The sequence below is a fragment of the Chlorocebus sabaeus genome, chromosome 15, assembly GCF_047675955.1.
Source record: "Chlorocebus sabaeus isolate Y175 chromosome 15, mChlSab1.0.hap1, whole genome shotgun sequence".
Lineage (NCBI taxonomy): Eukaryota > Metazoa > Chordata > Mammalia > Primates > Cercopithecidae > Chlorocebus > Chlorocebus sabaeus.
The window spans coordinates 79,892,680-79,907,915 of NC_132918.1; positions in this window are offsets into that span (position 1 = coordinate 79,892,680).

The following is a 15,236-nucleotide window of genomic DNA, read 5'->3' on the forward strand; positions in this document are numbered from 1 at the left end:
TTTTCCCCTCATTCTTCCTTTGTTGTTGTTAAACATCTCTCTTCAGATAGATTTCACTTATGAGGGCTGGAAAAAAAACACAGGGTGGCAAGGCAATTCAATCAATCTACCAGTTTCCTTTGAAATTTGGTTCCCACATAGTTGTTTATCTCAGGGATTAACACGTTAACTTTGAATATGTGACACTAGCTTTCATCTAGATGGTGATCAAACTATAGTAATGTTCGAAGACAAAAGAAGTTGTACTCCAGGAACAGACTTCAAAGTGTCTTCCTCTGCTGGCATCCTTTGCTTATTCTAGTGCTCATTTCCTTTCTCTAACTACAGATCAACCGAGCAAAACATAATTTGGTAAGGCAGCCTGAAGGCTAATGTAAAGACAAGGAAAATAAAAACTTATAATCTGCTAAGCTTTGTTTATTCAGTTTGGGAATTATGCATACTAATTACTTCCTTCCTTCTTCCATCCTTAAGATGCCTTCTGACCATTAAGAGATCTGAAGTGTAACTCAAAATGGATTTCTTTGCTTCCTATTAGTAGCTGCGAAATTATGGAATTGCTGGCTAACAAAAAATCCAAAACATAGTGGCTTAAAGTGACAAATATTTATTTAGTTTGTGATTCTGTAGTTTGGCGATTAGGAGTGGGCTCACCTGGGCAGTTCTTATAGTCTTAACTGGGCACATCTAATTTCTGCTGGACTTGTTAATAGAAATATGCTCAACAAGTCCACTGCTTTTCAATGACATCAGTTAAGATGGTTGGGATGATTGGCCTGTCTTCGTAGGTTCTTTTATCTTTCATTAGACCAGTACAGGCTTGTTCACAAGGTGGTCACAGAGTTCCAATTGCTGAAAAGAGGGCAAACCATAATGTACAAGAGACTTTCAAGTGTACCCTTCATTGGCCAAAGCAAGTTCCATGTCATACTCAGAATAAATGGAAGAGGTGGGGCACTTCTAAAGGCATGGATATGGAAGGCAGGAACAAATTAGAGTCTTTATGTTAATTGATCAATGATAGAAGCTTTGGTACATGAACTGAGAGAAGATGGAAAACATAATAACTTGGTATTGTCTGAATATTCCAGTTGAAACTGAAGATGTACCCCCTTCAAAAAAGAAGAGTTCAGCTTAAAACCACAGAAATGTTATTGATAAATTAGAAGTTAATAGCTCTGATTTCACACATAAGAATTTGATAAGCCAGATTCTTTCAGATTAGAATCTCAAGTAGGAAATCTTAAATTCTAACCTGGATTTTAGTAACCAAAGGAATGTGATTAGAGGACATCGATATTAGATACTTTCTTAAAACTTATGAAACAGCAACTTATATTTCAAGGTTTATTTTAATTTACTAGATTGTTTCAAGTAACATTATTAAATCTTATTTTAACAGCAATTCTGGGTCATTAACATTATTGTTTGTTTTCTCAAGAGAAAATTAAGCATCAGGAAAATTAAGTGATTTATCCCCAAGTCATATAACTAAATACCTCAGCCCCTGTTGTTTTGACTCTTAATTCAGTACTCCTTTAATTAAAATATGGTTGTCTCATAGTTAGTATTCAATCAGAATATCAGTTTCCCTTTTAATAAATATGTATTGAAACCAACTTTGAGGCTGATCCATGACTTCTGCACAGCTACACAGAGTAAGGCTCAATATCCCCTTTCTTTAGGTTTTCTTAACAATTTCTTCACATAGGTATTATGGCAGATGCTTACCACTTCATTTTATTAATTTTATATATGTTTCCCTCCTTCAGTAAGGAAAGGAGCTTTGCATTGCTTATCATTGTGACAATGCCTAGCATAGTGCTTGAGCCATACCAGGTTCAAGATGAATATTTGCTGAGCTTCATTTTCCATAACTACACAGTTACCATTAAACTCAGATTGACTCATAAAGTTACCATTAATCATCAAAGACCAATGCAATTCAGAGTATAATCCTGATCAAGGCAAGGAAGTTGGATAATTTAGAATTACTTGCAGCAGCAAATATTATGGAATGCTCGCTAGTCCCCAAAGATTTGCTACTTTTAAGATTAACCTTCAATTAACTAAAACCACAAATAATCCATCTCTGGTCATTACAGTTCAGTAAGTAGGTTTTCTTATTTTGAAAGTTTAGCACATGAAAATAGATCATTTGATTGAGGAACTAAGTGAGCTTGTTAAATTGACTTCACTAGGATGAAGTTGGCCTTCTGAGTATTTCTGGCAAGAGGTCCCTAACCTTTAGAGTAAAAAACTGAAGTGTGGTAAAATCCCAAATCTATGTCAATGAATCAGCACAATCAGTTTTGAGTATCTCCAACTTTAACCTCACACAAAGTTAAAAAACACTGAGAAGAAAAAGAAGTGATGATAAGGAAGGAAAGGTGATAGGAAACAGCCAGAATCATAAAGTTATAAAAAAATAAGAGAACTTGGACAGCAGCTAGTTCATCCCTACAATGTTAGGGATGTCCAGTCCTCTTTCATCTCCTTTCACCTGCAAATCCCCAACTTAGGGTCCATCAGGATGTATTGGCTATCTTCAGAGTTTAAAACTCAAGTCTCCATCCATAACAGCTAAGAGAACTAACAAAAGGCAGTTCTAAAATTTGGAATGAGTGAGGCCCCCTCTCAGAAAGTGGCCCAGATGACCAGGCACAGAGAATGTGGAATAATAACAGATTGGCAACTGGCCAAAGCAGTCTGCATCTGGATTGGTGCTGGCTGGATCTTCTATTCCAGGAGCTGGAATAGGGCACAGTGCCCATTTTGGCCATTTCTGGCCTAGCTCAATCTGATGTAGGGATAGAAGGGTGATGAGTTCAGGCATTATTCCTCTGCAGATGCAAAATCCAGCCTAGTTTCCTTTTTCCTAACTTCTCCCTTTAGGGTTCTGCTACTTCTACTCTTGCATACCTGATGGCAAAATATCATCTTCTTTCTTAGGACAAATGAAAAGACAAAATTATCTTGTATTTATTTAAATTTTTTATTGGATTACAATAGTTGTACATATTTTGGGGGTACAAATAATATTTAACACCTGTATACAATGTGTAATGATAAAATCAGGGTAGTTAGGATTTTCATCACTTAAAACATTTATCTTTTCTTTGTGATGGAAACATTACAAATCTCTTCTAACTATTTTGAAGTATATAATAAATTGGTGATTTTCCTACTGCACTATTGAATTCAACCCTAGTTTCCCTTCTTTCAAGTTCCCCCTTTAGAGTTCTACTATCTCTACTTTTAAATAATTGATGCTAAACTATCATCTTCTTTTTCAAAAAAGAAAGAAAAAAAACAAATAAAATTACCTTTTGAAGAACTCAATATTCATGACCCCAAAAGTTTGGAGGAGGGAGATTGGCTGGTAGCTCACTTGGCATTTTCTCAGTTTCTCAGCTTAACACAGAGGCTAATTATTTCCTATTCTCTCTCCCATAGAACTTAATTGCCTTGAAGAGGTTCTTATCAAAGAAATACCAGAGAATTTTCTAAAAATATATTTTATTTTACACTATAGCACAAAGAGAAAAATGCATAAAACATACGTATATATATTAATGAATTATTCTATTTCAAACATTCATGTATCATAACAGAGTTCAATATAACGTAATATTTTCTGTACCCCAGAAGGCCTCTCAGTACTCTTCATAATCACAATTTTACTGTTTAAATTGCCTCTTTCAAAACTAGCAAATGCCCTCAAAGGGAAGTCAGGCCCCCATCTAAAGTGAGCAATTCCTCACTACCATGTGAAAGTGCTCAGATGTCTTCAAGGAGATGTTATTGGTCCGCTTTTTAAATTGTCTGCAATGAGAAAATCAGTTCAAATAATCTAGTACCTCTGTTGTTAAAACTCACACAAGTCTCTTCTTAGTATTTGATCTTTTTGTGTCTTACAGTTATTCTTTCTCCCAAAGATAATCAGAATGCCTCTTTGACACGTGTTTTGCTAATGCAGTAACAATGACACATATTTTAGTCTATGCCAGGGCTTTCTATCATATGAATAAGAGAAAATTAATGTCCGGAGAGATGTGGTAGTGTTTTTACAGAAAACACTGTTTTTACTGAACTCATGTTTCCTGATGTTTGTGGACCTCATAACTCTGTAAAAATCAATCAGAATTTGAAAAGTAAGATTAAAGTTGCTGAAATAATTTAAATGGTGTTCTTTGACTTGCCCCCAATACGGCTTTGTGGTAAAGTCCAAAATTTCCCGTGTGTTACTTAATTTCATTTGTTAGAAAATATGGCCTTGGAACCCGCAAGGTGAAAATGAGCCTCTTAGCCTTATCAGTTCCCCGAAGCATATCCAAAATTTCTGTATTCTATTTCCTATTTGTGATAGAAATCTAGAGCAGTATTAGGATAGGACGAAAGATAAAAGGCCTTGGGTTATCTGGGGTTCTCCTGGATAAGGTTCTAAAGAGTGACGCTCTGATTATTTCGTGGGAGGAAAAAGAAAACAGTGCTTCTTCTTAGTGCCTCCACTAGTCCTAAACTTAAGGAGTTTACGAAACTAGAGATTTTTTTCTGAGTAGGCTGCTGAACTCTGTAAAGGCACTAAAGAAAAAGCTTCACTAAGCTCAATACTGAACTCCAGGTAATACTGGATGCCCCTCCATCTTCTTCCTGAACTTTGAAAGGAGAGAAGAGGAAATTAGTTCCAGTTCTATTAAGAAATTTTCCTTTGCAATTTTGAGGTGAAGCAATATGTGCATGAACAGTTGTAAAAAGTACCTTTACAATTTAAGTTTATACAGTGTTTTCTTTCTGCTTACCCATTTTTGGATCTTCTTCTTTTTTCTTCCTTCTTTCCTCCTTCCTCTCCCCTCTTCCTCCCGCAAAGGGAAATGCTTCCGGGACCTGATAGGGCTAAGAGAGTCATTTACACCTTGCTGGTTCCAAGGCCATATTTTCTAACGACTGAAATTAAGTAACCCGTGGGATAATTGGTTAATACTTTCTCAGTTTTTAATTACTTTTGTTTTATTTGTAGAGGTTTCCCTTTCATTTTTAACCTATTTATGTGTAGCTGTCATTACTCTGTATTGTTTTATGTTGTAAAATAACATAAACAGAGGTGAAATAGTCTAACTATTGAAAGGGAATTTCAACAACCTGAATGTCCACTCATTCACTTGCTGATTAAATAAATTAGGATAGATCATAAAGCAGTAATCATAAGAATTTTATATACACAAATGTGATCTATTTATATATAAATCATATTCACATTAGAAATGTTCCATAGGTAAGCATATATACATATATGTTTAGATATATGTAGATATAAATATATACATATAGCTTTTAAAGATATATCTATGTCTAAATTGTTTAAATTTTGTTCAATATATGAGAATATGCATTAAAATGTAAAAAATAATTGTCTGGTAACTGAAATTCTATCTAGGCTTATATTTTCTCAGCTATATATTCTCCTTATTATGTTATTAAATGCATCAGGCTTTTATAAATAACTTTTAGAAAGTAATACATGCATATTATAAGTACTAAAATGTTAATAACAGTCTTTTTCTCCATTCTAAACACTCTAATCCCAATCCACAGAGGTTACAAAAGTCAACAAGTTATTGTGTATGGCTCTGAGCACTGTCTAAATAATACATAAGAGAATGTACATGAATGTTTGTATTTACACAATATATTTGATATATATACATATGTTATAAATACATATATTTGCATATAAATATGTATATAATATATATGAAAATAGGTATATGCAAGAATATATGTTTTATATATATATATTATATGCATACTCACAAATATGTTTACACATACACTAAAAGCATAGATTTGATAGCTCCATTACAGATCCTGGCTCTTTCTCATCCTATCTGATAGAAAAGTTACTTTTCTATGCCTCATTTTCCTCATTGGTAAAGTGGCACTAATAATTACCTCAGGGGTGTGTTCTGATTATATAAGAAATTCACATAATAATATATATAAGAAATTCACATAATAATGTATTTTGGACCCTGCTTATCACATAATAAACATTTGATAAATACAAGTTCTTAATCTCATTAGAAACAAGTCATGAGAATCTTTTACCGTTTTCATCACCAACAGTGTCTACAATTCAACTTTTACCCTTTGCCAACCTAACAGATGAAAATGGTATCTGTTGTTTTAATTAATTTTGCATAGGGTTGCACATTTTATGGGTATTTGTTGAATGATTTAATTTTACATAGATTGCCTTTTACGATTTTTTAAACTTTATGATTTTTTAAACTTTCATTTTAGGTTCAGGGCTACACGGGTAGGTTTGTTATATAGGTAAACTTGTATCACAGAGGTGTGGGGTATAAATTATTTCATCACCCAGCAGAATACTCGATAGTGATTTTTTCTGATTCTGTCTCTTCTCCCACCCTTCTCCCTCAAGTAGGCCCCAGTGTCTATTGTTCCTCCGGTTCTGTCTATGTGTTCTCATTATTTAGTTCCCACTTACAAGTGAGAACATGTGGTATTTGGTTTTCTCTTCCTGTGTTAGTTTGCTTAGGATAATAGTCTCCAGCTCCATCCTTGTTCCTGCAAAGAACGAGATCTTGTTTTTTGCTTATGGCTGCATAGTATCTCATGGTGGTGTGCATGTACCACATTTTCCTTATCTAGTTTATTGCTGATGGGTATTTAGGTTGCTTCCATGTCTTTGATATAGTGAATAGTGTTGCAATGAACACATGAGCGCATATGTCTTTACGGTAGACGAATTTATATTTCTTTGGGTATATACCGAGTAACAGGATTTCTGGGTTGAATGGTAGTTCTGTTCTTTTACCATTTTTATTGCATTATCTTTTTTATTCATAAGTTATTAGAATAGTCAAGTAGATTTCTATGCTGCAAATAATATCTGGTTTTTAATTTATTCTATTATTAGTAATGTAAATTTAATTACATGCACTATTCTTTGAGGGGTTCTGAGTTTTCACTTACAGTTTAAAACACCATCCCCATTTTGCCATAAACATGTTTACCTGTGTGTCATCTTTAGTTTTGATATTTTATATATACAGTTTTGGTCAGTGTGATTTTTATTTGCATGTAATAAATTTTGAAAAGCAATATAAGGATGTAATTTGACAATATCTAATGCATTTAAATTTTTGCAAACCCTATGGCACATAGGAATGCACCGTATGACACAGCAATTCCATTTCTAGGAACATCACTTATTAAGCTCCGTTTATGTGCTATGAGACAAGTTTGATGATTTTTTTAAAGCATTATTTAAAAATAGAAGAAATCTAAATGTCCATATGCACAGAAGTGGTTTAATATGGTGTAGCCATAAAATTAAATATTATAAACCTGTGAAAATGAATGAATCTGAGTATTACTCACAGATACTACTAATTTGCAACAAATCTTTAAATGTATGTTAAATTCTCCATATGTATTTGAGTCTATTTCTGAATTTTCTACTCTATTGATCTCTTTGTTCTATTTTAGCATCAAATTCTATTACTCTTATAGCTTCTCACTCCCATTTAATATTTATAATTTTTTTCCATAATTTCTTGGATGTTTTGAAGTGATGGTTTTACCAGATAAATATTAACACTTTGTCATTTCAAAACCTTTCTGCTACATCTGAATATACAGATTAATTTGTAGAAAATTTTGAGTGCATGTGAGAAGAGAGAAAAAGAGACACTGAGAGAAAGGAAGAAAGAGTGAGGAAGGACAGGATGCCAATGGCAATACCATAGTTAAAAACATATATTGTGACATATAGGCTGGCTAGAAAATAAGATTACTTAGGCCCAGTTCCACTTAGTCTCCACTACAGAAAAGATGACACAACTATAATGTCATGCGCATCCGTGTGAAGAGACCACCAAACAGGCTTTGTGTGAGCAATAAAGCGTTTTAATCACCTGGGTGCAGGGGGCCTGAGTCCGAAAAGAGTCAGGGAAGGGAGATAAGGGTGGGGCCGTTTTATAGGATTTGGGTAGGTAAAGGAAAATGACAGTCAAAGGGGGGTTATACTCTAGCGGGCAGGAGTGGGGGTTACAAGGTGCTCAGTGAGGGAGCTTTTTGAGCCAGGATGAGCTAGGAAAAGGACTTTCACAAGGTAATGTCATCACTTAAGGCAAGGGCAGGGCATTTTCACTTCTTTTGTGATTCTTCAGTTACCTGCAAGTCACAGGGGATGTGATGGCTTGGCTTGGGCTCAGAGGCCTGACATATAATATAATGCAGGATGTGATAAATGCCATTGAAGTTATATACATGACGTTTTGAGAATACAATTTAGCAAGAATTGAGATTTTGCTTATGGGATGATAAGAGCAGGGCAGAGGTCGGGATAGGTGTTAAAGGGTCTTTAAAATGCAGATGGACCTGGGACCTCTCTTAATTTGAAGTTGGCTACAAATATGTTCACTTAATCATTCCTTTGACAAATATTTAATGAGCATGCGCTATGCCTGATAGTAGAATAATGTAAACTCAGCGAAAGGGGCTATTTTTGTCATTGTATTCTCCCCAGGTACACAGAAAACTAAGAGAAAAACTGACAAAAACATGATAAAAACCTAACAAGATGGTATATTAGATGATGTGACGAGCTAAAAAGAAAAAATGGATAAAGAGGAGGGGGGATGTTGGTGCTGGTAGTGGATGGTGTGGGTCCATCACTCAACTGATCATGTTCAGTGGACACAGCACACTCCTCAAACATGTTGATTCCCATGCCAATGCAGATGCCTCATGTTGCCCATAGCACCAACCTGAAATACAGAGATGTTTAATTTGTTGTAGAGAATACCACGAGGTGCTGTATAGGTTATAGGAACTATTTTGAAAGGTAGTCAGTGTTTTTTGAATGATAGTAACCTACTAAAATGGGGAACCCCTAAGCTCACTTGTACAACTGTTTTAGCTCAGAGACTATTAAAGACAGAAGGAACGTTGCCCATGACCTGATTCAAACTTCTCATCTTGGGATGACTTGTGGAATTAAGTGGCTTGCTCAAGGGTATGGAGATAGTCGGTGGCAGACCTGATGTTCAAGTCCAGATTGCCTGCCTCCAAGGCCCCCGTTGCTTCCATTAAACCAACTTTTCACTTTGTCTTAGGCAGAGAGGCCTGAGAGAGAGGAAGCATGACCTGAAATAAATAGTACCAGAACAAGAATCATGCAAGAGCATTTAATAAGGGGCCAACTTGTGTCAGGCACGATTTGAGAATTCCAAATTTTATTGTCTTATATTTAAGGAATATTTTATGATTCTATACTTCGTTCTGATTTTTTTGAAGAATGAAAATATTACATATTTTAATTGAAGACCCCTAACTACCACTCCTTAATTCCATGTTTCTTCTTTTCCAGAAAAAACTATCATCTTGAAAACAGATACTTCTTTAGGCCTTGCATGATTTCATGTTATTACACTTAATAAGTATACGTTAAAACAACAAATAGCATATTTTCAATTTTTCTACTACTATATTAATTTTACTCTAATGTAGATTTCTGCGATTTATTTTCACTTACATTTTGAGGTTTATTCAAATCCATACATGAGTTCTAGATATTCCATTATTATTTTTTCCCTTTAAATATTTTTTATAGCAGTTTTAACTTCACAGCCAAATTGAGCAGAAACTAGGTTCTCATAAGCCCTTTCATCGGAATCCTGCACCAGAGTGGTACATTTTTACAATTGATGAACCAGTGTTAATACATTATTATTAACTGAAGTCTAACGGATTCATTAGACTTTAGTTTCATTCTTTGTGAAGACTTATATTAGAGCATTCTTTGTGATCTGCAGTTCTATGGTTTTGACAAGTGCATAATGTTATGCATCCACCATTACAGTATCATAAAGAATAGTTTCGGTGACATAAAGATCCCTTATACTGAGCCTGTGTATCTCTTCCTCTTCTGCATCAAATCCCTGGCAACCATTGGTCCTTCTCCTGCCTTTATTGTTTTGTGTTTTCCAGAATGTCATATAGTGGAAACACCATAGTATGTAGGTTTTTACAACTGGCTTCTTTCACTTAGTAACATGCATTTAAGGTTTATCCATGTCTTCACAGCTTGATAGCTCATTTCTTTTTGGTGCTGCATAATATTTCATTTTCTGAATGCACATAGTATATCCATTCACCTCCTGAAGGACATCTTGGTTGTTTACAAGTTTTGGCAATTACAAATAAAGCTGTTGTAAATATTCGTGTACAGGTGTTTGTATCAGCACAAGTTCAAATCATTTGGGTAAATACCAGTGAGCATGATTTCTGGATTTTACAGTAAGAGTATATTTCGTTTTCTAAGAAACTGCCAAACTGTCTTCAAAATTGATTTACCATATTCATGTTCACCATGGCTTAGAAATCCATTATGTAAATATTTCAAAATCTATTTATCTGTTCTTTCACTGATGGACAGTTTGGTGGTCTCAAGTCCGATTTGTATTGGTTAATATATCTTCTTTAGTAAATGATGAGTTTTTCTAAGTTGTGGCTATAGATGTGGAATTTGTGGGTTATTGCACATTTCCAATTTTATTACATGTTCTCAGAGTGATCTCCAAAGATATTGTGTCAATTTACACTTCTTCTGCCAATGTATCAGAGTTCTATATTTTATAAATTATGATCCTGCACTTGGTATTTTCAGGCCTGATTTTTTAATTCAATCAAAGACTTGTGAACTGGGAATTCAGTGTTCTTTCACCTTGTATGCATCTGATTATGGAGGGTTGAGCGTATTCATATGCGTATTTGTCATTTTTTCTATATTAAAATTGAGATCGCTTATTTTTTTCTAATTGATCTGTAGGAATTTATATATTCTGGATAATAACAGTAATAGCTAACCCTTATTGAGCTTTGTTCCTGGTACTTTCTGAGCATTTTAGATATATGAGTGCAGTAAATTGTCTCAACCATTTAAGGTAGGTAATAATTCCATTTTACAGATAAGAAAACTGAAGTACTAAAAGATTAAGCTACTTGCTCAAGCTCAGTTTTAAGTAATAAATGCACAATTTCTAACCAGCTCAGCTGGCTCCAAAAGGGTTTATACTAGAATAAACATTTGTCTTTTATTCGTGAATAGCCACAATCAGTGACTTTCCATTTCAGTTGCTTTATGGTGTTTCATATCATTAAAAAAAATAATAATTTAATTGAGATTAATTGTACTATTTTATTTCTTTATGATTACTTTCTGTGTTTTGTTAAAATATTCCTACAGGATGTCAAGCTCATATTGTCCTATATTCCCTTCTGAAAGTTTTAAACTTTTAAATTATGAGAAATTTAATCCCTCTGTAATTTAATTCCTTGTACTGCGTGGAGTATTTTACTTTTTTCACTGTGGATATAGAATTATGTAAGCACAATATACTGAAGAGTATATACTTTATCCATAATTTGTAAAGTCAGTTCTCATCTATCTAGTTATCACAGGTCTTAGTTTGGATTTTCTGTTCTGTTCCACCAATCAATCAATTTATTTTTGTGCTTTCATTATTCTGGATTTTTATTATACTTTGCAAAACTTTGCAAAAAGGTTTTATAGCTGGGATAACAAGTTGCCCCCTGCCTTATCCTTCTTCAAATACATCTTAGTTATTATTCTCTTGACACATAATAATTGAATAATACGTATTTATGGGGTACAATATGTTGTTTTGATCCATGCATACACTGTGTAACGATCAAGTCATGGTAATGAGCATACTCATTTTTTTGCTGTAAGGACATTCAAAATCCTCTCCTCTAGCTATTTGAAACATACAATGCATTATTGTTGGCTGTAGTCATCCTCCTATCTAGTTATCTAATAATGTACCTGTTGAGCAACCTCTAATAATGCTCCCCTCCTCTCTACCCTTCTCAGGCTGTGGTAATCACAGTTTTACTCTCAACCTTTATAAGAGCTACTGATTTGTTGATTGATTGAGACAGAGCCTCCCTGTGTCGCCCAGGCTGGAGTGCAATAGCGTGATCTCGGCTCACTGCAACCTCCACCTCCCGGGTTCAAGCAATTCTCTTGCCTCGGCCTCCCGTGAAGCTGGGACTACAGGCGCCCGTCATGATGCCTGGCTAATTTTGTATTTTTAATAGAGATGGAGTTTTGCCATGTTGGCCTTGAACTCCTGACCTCAGGTGATCCACCTCGGCCTCCTAAACTGCTGGGATTACAGGCATGAGCCACCACGCCCGGCCAAGATCAACCTTTTTTAGATTGCACACATGAGTGAGATCAGGTGATATCTTAGTTATTCTTGATGCTTTTCTTGCCTATGAATTTTAGGTGGAGTTTATTAAGTTTCATGAAAACCCCTGTGTAATTTTGAATGGAATAATATTGAGATAATATATTATTTAACATTTAGAAATTTTATGTTTTATCACATTGTCTTCCCATCCACAAAATATATTTATTCTTTTATTCGCGTTTGCTCTAATGACATTTTTTAACTATCTCTAAATGATTTTTCATACATAGAAATATATTCAAACATATCTGATTTTATTCATCTATTTTCAGAAAGTTATGCTCTTTATTTCTATTCACTTTCTTTCACTCTGTGCAGCAGTGGTCCCCAACGTTTTTGGCACCAGGGACTGGTTTCTTAGACGTCAATTTTTTTTATGGATGGGGGATGGGGCATTGTGGGAGGTGGGGATAGTTTCAGGATGAAACTGTTCCACCTCAGATCATCAGGCATTAGATTCTCATAAGGAGCACACCACCTAGATCCTTTGCATGCACAGTTCACAACAGAGTTTGCACTCCTATGATAATCTAATGCCCTGCTGAGCTGAGAGGCGGAGCCAGGTGGTCACGCTCTCTCATCAGCTGCTCACCTCCTGCTGTGCTGCCTGGTACCTAACAGGCCATGGACAAGTACCAGTCCATGCTCCCAGGGTTGGGGATGCCTGATTTATAAGATGTATCTCTTTCATTACTGTATTTTAAACTCTTCTCTTAGATTTCTTACAGATGTTTCTGCAGGAAGTAGCATGTATCTTGACTTAGTACTACTCTGGCCCATTGGTTTATTGTTTCTATCATTTATTAGGTTTTACTCGTTTTATAATATGAAAACCCCTATTTTTTATTTGGTGATTTTAATCCATTTATATGAATTACAACCACAGATATATTTGGACTTATACCGTCATAACAGATGTTTTTGTTTCTTTAATTCTCCGCCCTCTTTTGAGTTGATTTTTGTAAAATTTTTCTCTAATGATGTGGAGTGTGTGTGTTTAGTTGTTAGCCTTAAATTTTAAAAAGCATCAAATGTGTAAGTATACTTTCTCCTAACAAGAATAGAGCATTAGTTCTATCCTAAAACATGAAAGGAAAGGTAGGGCTAATGTATGATAACCCTAATCTCATATTTTTAAAGCTGTAGCATTTTAATTTACATTTACTTTATGCTTAAGGTCCGAGTGCTCTTTAGTCGGCACATGATGAACACTGCCATGACTGGTTCCTTCCTTTCAAGGCAGCGGGTTCCCTTCTGTCCCAGGGTGTGTCTAGAAATGTCATCCAGGAGCTAGGGACTGGGATGGGGGATCTCATGACTCTCAGGAAGAGTCAAGAGGTTATGACTTTCCTTATGCTTCAGATAAGATAAATGTAAATTAAAATGCTACAGTATGATTAGTTTCCTGATGGTCAATAATGTTGAGCACCTTTTCATTTGTCTATTGGCCATTTATGTATCTGCTTTGGAGAAATGCTTATTCAAATCCTTTGACATTTTTAAATTGTCTTTTTATTATTGAGTTGTAATATTCTTATATATTCTAGATACGAGACTCATCACATATATAATTTACAACTATTTTCGTCATTCTATGATTTATCTTTTTACTTTTTGATGTATCATTTGAAACAAATATTTTTAATTTTGATGAAGTCCAGTTTACCTATTTTTTAAAATTGTTTCTTGACTTTATTCTGTTTTATAAAATGTATGCCTAACTAAGAGTCACAAAGGTTTTCTCCTGTATTTTCTTCTGAGAGCTTTAGAGTTTTGGTTTTACATTTAGATCAATGATCATGAGTTAATTTTTTTTTGTTTGATGTGGAGTAGGAGTTCAGTTCATTGTTTTGAATATGAATCTAGTTTCCCAGCACTATTTGTTGAAAGATTCACGATGATCTTTCTGAAAATCAATTTAATGTAAAAATAAGGTTTATCTCCGGGCTCTGACTTCTATACCATTAATCTATATGTCTATTCTTATGCCAGCACTATGCTTTCTTAATTACTATGGGGTTGTAGTATGTTTTAACATCAGAAAGTATGAGTCTTCCAACTTTGTTCTTTTTTCAACATTATTTTGGCTATTTTGGATCTCTTAAATTTCAAAATGAATTTAGAATTAGCTTATCTTTCCTGCAAAGAAGGCTGCTGGGATTGTAATAGATTTGCATTGAATGTATATGTTAATTTGGGGTATTTTGCCATCTGATGCATGATTATGGAATATCTTTCCATTTATTTAGTTCACTTTAAAAATTATTTCAACAGATGGGAGAGACTGAGCAAGATGGCCAAATAGAAGCCTCCATTGATCATCCCCCCTGCAGGAACACCAGATTTAACAACTATCTACATAAAAAAGCACTTTCATAAGAACCAAAACTCAGGTGAGCAATCACAGTACCTGGTTTTAACTTCTTCATGTCACTGAAAGCAGCACTGAAGAGGAGAGAAGAAACAATTTTGAATCACTAATGCCACCCCTCTTCCATCCCCACCACTATGACTATGTGGCATGGAGAATCTGTGTATTTGAGGAAGGGAAATCTCGGTGCCTGTGAGACTGCATTCAACTCCTTACTGCCCTGTCACAGTGGAAAGCAAACCCAGCTTGAACTCAGTTGATGTCCACCCATGGAGAGAGGATTTAGACCAGCCCTAGCCAGAGTGGAACTGCCAATCCCAGCAGTCAGAACTTGAGCTCCAGCAAGCCTCACCACCACGGGCTAAAGTGCTCTGGGGTTCTAAACAAACTTGGAAGGCAGTGTAGGTCCCATGGACCTACACAATTAGCACTGTGCTGGGCACGAAGACAGTGGATGTTGGGGGCACACATCCTAATGAGACACCAGCTGGGGCAGCTAAGAGAGTGCTTGCACCACCCCTCCTCCAATACCAGGCAGCAGAGCTCGCAGCAAAAAA